At 51.2% G+C, this 12128-nt stretch overlaps 1 protein-coding gene across 1 annotated transcript in view; it reads left to right on the forward strand.

The window, feature by feature from the left end:
• The window catches only part of BUD13 (BUD13 homolog), a 310306-nt gene that overhangs the window by 107540 nt on the left and 190638 nt on the right, over nucleotides 1–12128 (forward strand). The window contains exon 13 of the mRNA XM_019941853.3: nucleotides 10696–10805. The gene's annotated coding sequence lies outside the window, so the exon portion shown is untranslated. The remainder of the gene's footprint in view (nucleotides 1–10695; nucleotides 10806–12128) is intronic.

The raw sequence follows: 12128 nt of genomic DNA on the forward strand, positions 1-12128 counted from the left end.
CGGAGCAGCTGGGCCTGTGAGCCATGGCCGCTGGGCCTGCGCATCCGGAGCCTGTGCTCCGCAACGGGAGAGGCCATGACAGTGAGAGGCCTGCGTACCGCAAAAAAAAAAAAAAAAAAAAGGAGCCCTGACAGGAGACAGAGGAGGTAAAGTCCGAGGAGCAGAAGGAAACAGGGGAGCACAAGGTTTTGTAGCCAAGAGAGGAGGAAAGGCTCAGAGAAAGTCTAAAGCACAGTCATTGTTTCTGGCAATTTTGTGGTCCTTGGAGACCTACAGTTTCTAAGTATTTGGGTCGGGAGGGACTGAGGGGGACATTTTATTCAATTCTCAACAGGTGGTTTGGAGAGCCCACTGTGTTCCCAGTGTTATGCTGCATCCTTGGTCTCTCCTTCCCACCGGGACATGTGTCTGGGTCCCAGGGAATTGAAGAGGCTGGTGGAAAGAGCTGCTTCTGAGAAACTCCACCTGGCACTGGAGTGTGAGACTGCACTGCTGGGATGCCCCCAAGAGGGTCACTTAGAAAGTGGGGACAGAGAAGGGGCAGAAGCTGCTCTTGCTCACCAGAGTCCATGACCACTCCTTTCTGGGCTGCACATGGCTGGACTACATTTCCCAGCCCCCCTTGTGATTAGATGTGGCCATGTGACTGAGTCCTGGCCAATGGTATATGATCAGGGATGATGTGGGCACTTTGAGCCATGGACCCTTAGAACCTCCCTTGTGTAATCCTTGCTCTCTTCTTACATTTGCTGTAAAACAGAGAGGGCTCTGGGCTCCTAGAGGAGGGTGGAGCCACACGATGGAAGGAGACTGAGTTGGTGAATGACTCTGTGGTGCCGACACCCCATCGGGCTGTGCTGTGAGCAACAGATAAACTTTTATTGTGTTCAGTCCATGAGATTTAGTTATTTATCCGTATAGCAGCTAATGTCAACCTAACAAATACAGAGATTTTCTCCCCTTGCTGGCCAACTGCATGCAGATGGGGCACCTCAAGGCTTGAGAGCCTGGAGTAGGTGGAGGGGACCAGTGCAGGCCCTAAGGCTGGCCAGTGGGGAGGTATCAGGAGAACGGTTGGCGCCCCCTAGCAGAGGGGATGGTGCTGGGCAGAGGCCCATGGGTGGCCGACTGGACCTGTACTTTGTACTCGAGCACACGTGACACATTTCTTGGGGATGGCCAGAAATACTACTGTTGTCTAGGGGTGGTCCTGCAATTACAGTGGGCAGAAATGGAGGTTATCACTCTAGTACTATTAAGTGTGTTATAGAATAGGGCCTGGCACATAGCGAATGCCTCTTCAGTATAGATATTTGTGGCTCTGAGGTTGGGCCAATGGAGTGCCAGAGATGGGCCTAGGAGACAAGGTGGATGAGGGTGGAGCAAAGGTGGACACCACTAGTCGTTGGCTCCAGGAGCTGTAACAGAAGCAAATATTTGGACGCAGGGATCGCTTAGCTTTCTCCTTGGAATCAGCAGACTCACAGAGGCTTGGATTAATTTGAAGAAATTTACTAGCAGAGTTTGTGGCAGATAAAACAGTTTGCTTATTTCACACTTGTATGGCCACCTGCTAGGAACTGTTTGTTCAGTTTCGGATTCTTTAATTAAAATCAACATAAAACAGATTGAAAACATCCCAAGAAGGGGATGCTTGATTTGCTGGAGGATATTGCAGAAAGATGGAGCAAAGTGGTTCAAAAAGTGCTTCGTCACCAAGCAAGCGGAGGGGTGGAAACATGTAGCCTGAGTACGTGTGGGGTTCGTGTATGCACGTGCATGTATGCAAGTGGCCGTCAGGAGGTGTAGAGAACTCACATGAGTCTTTCCATGATGATGGTGGGCTGGGGTGGAAAAGTGAGAAGTGCTCTTTGCTTCCACCACTCGGAAAAGGCCAACTCCATTTTTTTCTTTTAACAAATAGTCATTGAATTCCTCTGTGTCAGAAATTGTGAATAACATGCAATCCCTGTCTTCAGGAAAAGAGACAGGAAAGTGAATTAGAAATGGTAATCCAGTGTGTGCTAAAGTGCTGGAAGAAGGGTAAATGCAGGGTGCCAGGGGAACCCAGAGGGGGATCACCTGACCCTAAACTGTGGAAGTGGTGAGGGGCTCAGGTCAGACTTCTGAGAAGAAATGGCATTTACCTCAGCTGAGGTCTGATAAATGGATAGAAATGATTCAGATTCAAATGATGTATCGATTAGCTATTATTACCATCTGCTGTGTAACAAGCATCTATAATATCTCAATGGCATATAACAATTACCGTTTATTTAGTTTATGCTTCTGTGAATTGGCTGAAGGTCAGTTAATCTGGGCTGGGCCTGATCAGGCAACACTGCTCCATGAGTCTCTTATCTTCCTCCTGAGACCAGCAGGCTAGCTTGGGCATGATGGAAAAAGAGTCAGCCCAATCACGTAAGCACTTTTTAAACCTTTAGTCATGTCACTCCTGTTAACGTTTCATGGGCCAAAGCAAGTCATATGTCTGGACCCAAGGTCAAGTGGAAAAGAAATATATTCTACCTCTTTAGTGGGGTAATATCATACTCCATCTCTTTAGAATGGTGGCACTTAATACAATCTGTCACACATGGGTGGATGCAGGGTGATGGTGGTGGTGCAATATTACAGGGTAAGAGAAGGGCATGCACAGGCTTGGGCTTGGCACATGGGGAACTGCCTGGTAGGGGCATTGAATATGAGGAGGGGCTTGCAAACTGGAGGCTCCTGGAAAGGCCTGAAGGAGGAGATGAGGAAGGGTCTTATCTGTCAGCAGAGCTTGGGGCTATTATCTCCTGGGCAGAACGAAGCACTGATGGGTTTTAAGCTGGGGAGTGACATGGCCAGAGTTCTCTGCTCTGGCTTCAGAGTAGAGAACAGAATGAAGGGGACACAGGGAGAGGGTCAGAAGACCAGTTACCAGACTTCGAGTCACTCCGCTTCCTTGGGAGTTGATCTCATGATCAGGGGACCCAGGTCGTGAGCCCTCCTCTGCTTTTAGAAGGGTTTTTCTAAATGCTTACCGATCTTTAACTCTCGGCATGTCAGCACATAAGCAAAAAGTCCCACTGCTGCCAAGGCAAATGGATCAGCTGAGTTGGTTAAACATGAGGAGGTTTGTGTGTCCTGAGGCATCCCACCCACCTTGGCCCTGACTCAGTGCAGTTGGTCCACTGAACCTTCCTCATCTTTCTACAGGCCCCACCAGCAATTGGACAGCCAGAAACTAGAGGCCTCTACCCTTGTTAGAATCACTCAGCTCACCCTGAGATGGTCTACCCCACCCCATTCCTTCCCTTTTGGGGCCACCACACTCTGTAGACACAGCTGTCTGCCTGCCAGAGATTTTGGGTCCCAGGGCGCTGTGGGGAAGGCTGAGCCCAGTGCCTGTTTCTGGGCACCTGGTTTTAACTCCTGATTTTGAGCTAGCCACATTACATTTTGCACCTTGTACCTAGTGGCCTTGGTACAGGGTCCAAAGACATGGATTTGGGACTTAATTCAGCTCCTTGCAAGCCCTGTGATCTTGAACAAGTCACCGGAGCTCTCTGGGCCTTGGTTCTCTCATCCCAGCAGGTAAAGTCATCAAATAAGGTCATGGGTGTGGAGGTTCCTGGTAAACCTCTCATCTCTCAATCCGCTGCCCGGCATATCTATACGCATCCCTGAAATGGCAGCTGAGAACGACCTCTTCTTCCTGAGGGCCCAGGGGGACCTCTGCTAAACTCTCACGGCTTTAAACATGGCTCCCACTAGAGTGGCTGCTGCTCATCAATGTCTTTTCATCTCTGAGCCCCCAGCCCCTGGCAGGTCCTAGGTAAACAGTGTTGAAGAAATAAATGTTAACCCTCGTTCACCTAATCTGGCCTGGAAAATTCATCCAGTCCCCTCCTCCTTCCTCTTCTGAAGACACTTCCACCTTGTTGCCCCCCAGACTGCCACTTCCGTCTCTCTCACCCTCTCTTCTCCCCAGGACCACTGCCTCTGTGTCTTGGGCCTGAGCATGGCTATAGGACTCTAGTGTGCCTCCTGCCCTACTCTAGCCCCTGAGGCCCCTGAGGATGAGGACAGCCATCACTTCTGTCCCATCCATACCCCTGACTCCTCAGCTGGTCCTCAGGACCAGCTGTCACACCCCAAGTGCATGAGTTGTGATGTTGACAGCCCCATGTCTTAGCTTGGGCGGCCATACAAAATACTGTAGATGGGGTGGCTTAAACAACAGACATTTGTTTCTCACAGTTTTGGAGACTGGTAGTCCAAGATCAAGATGCCCACAGATTGGGTGTTCCTTATAAGGGCGCTAATTCCATCAAGAAAGTCCCACCCTCACAACCTCATCGGAACCTAATCGCCTCCTGAAGGCCCCGCCTCCAAATACCATCACACTGTGCGCTAGGGCTTCAACATATAAATTTGGTGGGGGGGGACACGATTCAGTCCATAGCACCCAGGCAGCTCCGTGTTTGGATTTCTCCCTTCTCCCTCCCACCTCAGCCCTTATCAGCAGTGGCCTTGTAAAGCGCTGGACAACAGGGGCACAGTGGACCGGTCATGGGCTTGTGACTGAAGTCTGAGGTTCAAGACATCCCAGTGCCACTCACTGGCTGTGTGGCCTGGAAAACTCATTGACATCCTGTGAGCTCAGTTTCTGCATGTAGAAAATGAGGAGGATTTAACTACTACTGCTAACTATGCCTTGTGTGGAAGGTACAGTGTGTGCTTGGTTACCAGGTATGAAAATCAGCATCGCCACCACCATCATTACATCATCACAGTGCTGGGGCTGCCAGTCCTTGAGAGCTTGTCATGGTCCAGATGAAGCTGACTCTTTATGAATGTTACCTCATCAACCCACACACATTTCTGCAAGACTCATCTTCTTGTTTCCAGGTGCCTCTTGCCTGCTTTGGAGGTTGCTGTGAGGAACAAGGGAAATGATGCATGTGTATGTGTGGATGTTAATCATTACTGGGGTTAGGGGAGGGCAGGTGGGGGAGATAGGGAGGAAGGGCTGGATGGGCCCTCCCACCTCATTTTAGGAGAAGCAGCTCAGATAAGAGAAAGCTGCTTGGATTCTAGAGGCAAAGACAGCAGGTTTGAATCCCAACCACGCCACTTTCTACTGTGAGGTTTTGGGCAAGACACTTAGCTGCTCTGAGCCTCAGTTTCCTTATCTGCAAAATAGGGTAAGATTCCCCACCTTGAAGATGTAATGAGATAAGGAATAAACACAGAGCAATTGGCAGTGAGCATAACGTGTACTGTGTACTCTATAGATTGTAAAGTGGTGGTTAGCTGGCTCACAGGATGTCCTCAAAAATGAAACTTCCCTTTCTGGATTTTATTTTTATTTGATCATCGTCAAATGCGTTTTCAGAGCAGGTAAAGAGGGTTCTGGTCATCCAGAGGAGAAATTGGGGCTCAGAAAGGGCAAGTGACTTGCCCAAGGCCACGAGTGAGCAATCATGAGGTGCCTCCTGACCCCGGGCCCCAGCTCACCTCCGGCTTCAGTGACCTTCCTGACCCAGCCACTTGCCTCCTGGTGTCTTTGTGCTGGTTCTGGGCCTGGGGCAATAGCTGGGGCCCTGTGGTGTCCAGTGACTGGCCTGGGCCCTCTGTCCTCTCCCCTGCCCGCTGTCACCGGCTCCCTGGAGTCCGGTCCTCGGCTGGCCGAGGGGCCCACTGCAGTGGATCAGCCTCCTTTGTGGCGTTGATTAGAGGCCTCCTCCTACAAACATCAAAGCTTCAATTAACATGGGCTGCTTGCAACCCTCTTGCAAACCTCTGATAAGAATAGAATTTTCTCTTGGAAAATGGATTTTTATTTAGTTGTGTGTACTGTTGGTTAAATGACCTACTCTATACACTGGTGCTGAGATTCTGGGGACAATTAGGGGGTTCGTCAGGAACTGGTTATCTGAAGGAAACAGGCGCCAGGCTGTTTAGCTGTCTAATATCCTAACAGGGGTGGGGGGGGCAGAGGCAAATTAAAAAAAAAAGGTTTCTCTCCTTCTCCAGACACGGGGTGCTGAGGGTGTTTGCTGAGTTGGGGCTTTGTGGAGGGAGGTGGGGTAGCCCCAGCTCATGCTCTCCCGGGGGTGTGGCTGTGTCGGGGGGTCCCAGCCTTGTATCTGCACTGCTGTGTGCGTGTGTGTGTGCACATACGTGTGCCTGCGTGTTCGTGCCAGTTTCTAGATGCTGCTGAGAGCAGAGCCTGGCCTCTTTCAGGGAGGCCTGAGGGAAGCTGGCCACTGGGTAGGGATGGGCAGGACATCAGGAACACAGCAGGGCTGGGGACCCCTGAGTCGGGGAGAATGGGAGGCTAAGGTTTGTGGGCCCCTTACTTTTTTGACGACCACTTCTCCTATTAAACTTGGCCTCTTCCGCGGGATGGGGGTGGGATAACTTTTGGGAAATGCTGTCTCCTCAACCTCATTGGCTCTGGGGAAGGAGAAGAAACACTCTTCCCCCAGCCCAGGGTATAAATGCCTTTCCTCTGAGTAGCGGAGACACAGGTCACTGAGGGGTCATTGGGTCCATACCCCTGACTTAGGCCACCATTGTGCTTGCATGTTTTTGGTTCTGAAGATCCTTTGGAAAAGGGGAGTGTTCTATTCCTGCCAACTCTTCTTGGGTTTGAAAAGTTCTGCCTGTTGTCTAACCGCATCCCTCCAGCTGTACTCTAAGTCTATCAGGAATCTGATGGATTGGGGGACTTAGGGTTCAGGGAGTGGCCTGCTTGGGAGAGGGAGTGTTTAGTGGGGGGATGGGTGTGAGGGGATGTCTGGGGAGAGCAGAGGGCAGGAATATGAGGAAGAGCAGCTCACTGAACAGCATCTCTTCCTCAACTCAGGGAAGCCTGGCGTGGCATGAGTGTATTGATTCAATTATTCCCTACAATGTAATACTCTGCATTTGTGTGATAGCAACAAACAGAGTTGAAAGACATACAAAAATAAATGATCTGAAAGTTAATATGGATGAATGGGCATCTATGAATTCGAGGAGAGAGGTTTTGTTTCACATTGTAAAATCAATAGTGTGCAGAACAATGTCCTAACTTCCCCTGGGGACCCCAGCAAACCCTCCCATATCGATCGCCATGCAAATTAATTGAATTCATAAAATCCACATTGCTGGGTAATTGATGCTTCTTATAATTACCTCCGAGTTATGAGCTTTTAGGGGATTGCATTGATTCCTGGGCAGCAGGGAGGGCAGGGCAGGGCAGGGGAGGGACAAGGCTGGGTTCCTGGAACTGCTGGCAGCAGCTGCCCAGGTGGGCATTGGGCAAGCCGGGGATGGTCAAGGCTTGGCGGTGGGTGGGGCATTTGCCTGGTGGTGGAGGGATCCTCATCCCGCAGAGTTTACTGACCCAGCCTGCGTGAGGCTGGGAGTTGGGGCAGACCTGAGCAGCTACACTTGGACATTTGAAGGACCCCCAGGAGGATGGCTGCTCCTGGGAAGCCGAGACTATTCAGGGAGTAATAACAGCAAACACTCATTTAGCATTTATTATGAGCCAAGCATTGTTCCAAGTACTTGACACGTATAGGACTCATTAAATCCTCAAAACAACCTATGAGGCATGTACTATTACTGTCCCCCTTTGATTATTGAAAAATGAAAAAATGAGGCACAGAGAGGTTAAGTAAATTTCCCAAGGTCACACAGTGGCAGAGCTAGAATCCTCGACCACCAGCTAATCCATGAATGGGCTTCAGGAGCAAATCTCCGTAGGTCACATGAGCAGTCTGCATGTCAGTGCATATGAGTATTTTTCAGAGGAAGGGTCTGTAACTTGCATCAGATGACCACTGAGGCAAATATCTGTTGTAGAAACATTGTTTCTGTTATTTGTACAGTGGTGAGCGTTTGGATCCACATTCTAGCACAGTGAACTGTGTGACCTTGGAGAAGTCACCTTAATTATCTGAACCTCTTCTACAACTGCAAAACCAGGAGGGGCGGGTGGTCCCCTGGCTTGTTTGCAGCTCTGGCAGTCTCTGACTGACACAGAGTGTTTATCTCCCAGGAAGCCCTGAGCTGAGGGGAGTGTGGGGCAGAAATTATGCCCATTTTACAGATGAGGAAACTTAGACACAGAGGGGCTAGTTCACTTGCGGAAGATCACGTGGCAGGTTTGTGGCAGGGACATGAGGACAGGTGGAGCCAGTCTCCAAGCCAGATACAGCTCAAGCCACCGTCTCTTGTCTGCCTAGGGACCCTCCCATGTGGATCAGCGAAGCCCAAGGCGAGTCTGATACTAGGCCCTGCAGCCTGCACCTCGGCCCCTCTACCTGAGGGCCACACCCCAGGTTGGCCCTGAAGAGCTCCCTGCTCCCCACTGTGGCTGCTTGGGAAAGCCATTGCTCCTCCCTGGGCTCAGCCCTTTCTCTGTGCGATGACCAGGCTTTGGGAGCTGTGAGTGGGGCCGGCAAGGGGTGCTCGTGGCCACAGGGTGGGAAGGCTGGGTTGGAGCCCAGAGGGAGGCAAAGTATCCTAGCAGGTACTCTCTCCTGGGTGATGCTGGCCTCCTCTCGTCCTTTCCTGGGCTTGGTGGAAGGTGAGGGCTGGCCATTTGTGTTGCCCCTCCCACGTCCCTGGCTCTGTTTTGGAGCTGTTGAGGCCGAGGTTCAGAGAGACTCATCCCCTGATTGGTGGAGTCTGGCCTAGTAGAGCTGGAGCGCCATGAGTCGCTATCCGTGCTGGGGGCTTGGCCTGGCTCCGGGTCCTTGCCAGGGCTGTCTGGGCTGGCCAGGTGGCACTCACAGCAGGGAGAGTGGGGCTCAGAGTTCAAGGTGGTGACTGGGGTAGATTGGCAGCTCGGCCCTCCCTCCCTGTGGCTGGAGCTTCTGCCTGGCTCTTGAGGACTTGGTGGGGGAGGATGCGAGCAGAGCTCCTCGTTGGCACTAGGCAGCAGCCTGGCTCTCCATCTCCCAGAAGGTTTGGGGCTGGGAGGGTACCTGCTCCCTCTAGGGCAGCCACCTCTGCAGAGAAAACAGGGTCTGTGGCATGCTCAGAGGCTCCAGTCACTGTCACAGCCTCCTTGCCTACCCCACCTCCTCCCCCTCCCCACTGGTCTGAGGCTCAGGCTCTGCTAGGGTGTCCTTCCCAACACCAGTCACAGATCTGGAGAAGGGACTCAGAAGGCTGAGTCATCGAGGCCCCCAGGCGGCCAGCCAGGGGGTGGAACTTTCCTGACTCCATCCTGGTGTCCAGATCATGAGCTCCTGAATGACCTTGAAGTCTGTCTTCTGGACTCATGAGTCTTGAGAGATGGGAGGGATCTTACGAGATCATCCAATCCAACTTCCTCCCCAAAATGAGGCTCCGAGAGGTCCTATGACTTGCCCACAGCCGGGACATGTATGGTTGAGTCTTCAGGCCAAGACCTCCAACTCAAGTTCGGGTTCTTTCTATGATACCAAAGGCCACTAGCCAGCCCCATCTCTTCTCTGGAAGACTTCTGGGCGTCTCTGGGCGGGGGACATCTGGTGAGGAGTCTTTGCTCCCCTTCCTCTCTCCCTGCCTTCACCCCAGAGAATCCTAAGACTTCATGGAGATTGAGGACATGGTGAGAGTCTCCCGCCTTGCTGCCTAGGCTTTCCCCTCAGGCTGCTGCGCACCCCCCCCCCCCACCCCCGGCCATGAAGAGCGCAGGCTTCTAGGTCTGACTAGAGTCCTTCCTCCCGCCCTTCTGAGGGAGAAGCCCAGACGGCTTCAACACACCCTAAGGCAGAGATGGCTCTAGGACAGCCTAATTAGGTGAAGTTGATGAACTCATCAAAAATGTGTTTAATTAAGATTGAGAACAAATTGTGGGATGGTTGATGTTCCTCTGTCTCTTCTCTCTCCCTGCAGGAGAGAAATTCTCTCTGCCCACACTGAGCCCCAAGAAAGGACTAGGGTGAGGTCTGGCATGAGGCCTAGAGTGAAGGACACCCTTAAATCATCCTTACATCTATCTGTTAGTCCATCCTTACATCTATCTTTTCGTCCATCCATCCATCCACCTACTCATTCATCCACCCATCTATTCATCCATTTTTCATCCATCCATCCATCCACCCATTCATCCATCTACCTGCTGACACATCCATCTGACATGTCCTTATCCTACTCTGTGCAGGCACTGTGGTGGGAGGTATACTCATGGTTACAGAGATGAATGAATGCTGGATGGTTGGGGGGCCGTAGGTGTACAGGAGGAGGACAGATTATCACCCCATGTCAGAATTTCTTGGGGTTCCCAACAATTGTTACTTGAGGAGAAGGCCTCAGAAGAATGGACCTTCCTCTGTAAGTGAAATTGGACTCCCTGAGCTATTTAAATTCTGTGCTAGAAGAACATGGCCTTATTTGGTATCACAGGTGCCATTGTCTCAATCATCCCGCACATTTGAGGAGGACTCACCAGGCCTGTTCCACTGTGATTTCATTTAACTCTCGTAGCAACACTGTGGATCTGATGCTGTTATTACCCCCATTTCACAGAGGAGGAGACTGAGGCTTAGAGAGCTTAGCAGAGCAAAGGTGGCTAGTGAGTAACCCAGGGTTGTGATGAGAATGAATGAGGTCAAGGACAAGATTTGCTCTGTAAACAAGCCCGCAACTACTTAGAATTGTTATGGGACAGGAATGACCAGTGTCCTCTTTTTTTTTTTTTAAACCTTTCCTTTTAAGCTCCCCCTGCAAATTATTTCAGGCCCTAAAGGAAATGGGCAACTTGGGAGTCAGAAGGTAAATAAAAAATGGGAAATCCCCAGCTGTACCTGCTCTCCTGGCTTCAAGGGGTGAGTATTCCAAGACTTCAACTTTGAACTTGATGTTGTATATTTATTTCTCATTTGATTCTCATGTAATGAGACTCTTCGCCGTGCCATGAGAATAATGCCCAAGGAAGCCAGGCTTATCATCGTCATTTTACAGATGAGAAACGGAGGCAGAATCAAGGTCACTTGTGCAGTATACCCCAGGTAGTAAGTGGTGGACTGAGGTTTAAGGCCAGGTGAGGCAAATGTCATTTTGTTCTCACTTCTACCCTGGCCTTCCCGCTAGCCTAGGCAAGCTACATAGCTGTGTCAGTGTGGGAAGAGCTGGGGATGATGGGGACCTGCTTTTCCTGGGAATTCTGAACAACTCAGGCCCCGCCCATGCCCTCCATACCCAGGCCTGCTGTGGGCGTCATTCAGAACTCTGTCTGCTGCACTACTGTTGACGTCCTGCCTCGGCGCCTCTGCATCTTCTCCTCACCTTCCCTGCTGCGGGCGCTGAGGTTACAACACAGGTCCCCAGGGGCCATTGTTGGGGGTGTGGCTCTAGACCCGACTGCAAGCCCCTGTATCAGCTCCCCATTGCCTTGTAACACATTATCATACACTTCAGGATCTTAAAATACAGGTTTATTATCTCACACCCTTTCTGTGGGTCAGGAACTCAGGAAGGGCTTAGCAGGGTGGTTTTGGTTCCAGGTCTCTCATGAGGCTGCAGCCAAGATCAGCTTTCGAGCCAGGGCTGCATCATCTGAAGGCCTGACTGTGGCCGGAGGAGCCACTTCCAAGCTGGCACACTCACACGCCTCGGTTCCTTGCTGTGTGGGCCTCTCCGTAGGACTGCTTGAGTGTCTTCACAGTATGGCTGCTGCCAGAGTGAGTGATCCAACAGAGAGCAAGGAGGAAGCTGCAGTGTTCTTTATGGCCTAGTATCTGAAGTCACACTGTCACTTCTGCCACGTTTTTGTTGTTAGAAGCAAGTCACTAAGTCTGGCCCCACATGAGTGGAGGGGACTTCATTTTTAGAAGGGAGGAGTGTCATAAAAGATCGTGTTGTCATAATCCTTAAACAATTCTGCAAGATGGGGAAAGAGAGGTTCAGAGAAGTTAGGTAACTTGCTCAGGAACACACAGCTAGTCAGCAGCTGTGGATTCAAATCAGGCTTTCCTTTTCTGCCTCCTGCTGGGCCTCTTGCCTCTCCTCCACCTGACAAGCCCTTCCCCTCCATCTTGGCCCTTCCCAGCCTTCGAAGTATGGCTCAATAACAACCAGGGGGAGGCTTTCTCTGATGTGCCCCAAGCTGGCATTAACTGATCCAAGAGAGCTCTCCACCCTGTCTATTA

This window comes from Tursiops truncatus, chromosome 8 (assembly GCF_011762595.2).
Source record: "Tursiops truncatus isolate mTurTru1 chromosome 8, mTurTru1.mat.Y, whole genome shotgun sequence".
Taxonomy (NCBI): Eukaryota; Metazoa; Chordata; class Mammalia; order Artiodactyla; family Delphinidae; genus Tursiops; species Tursiops truncatus.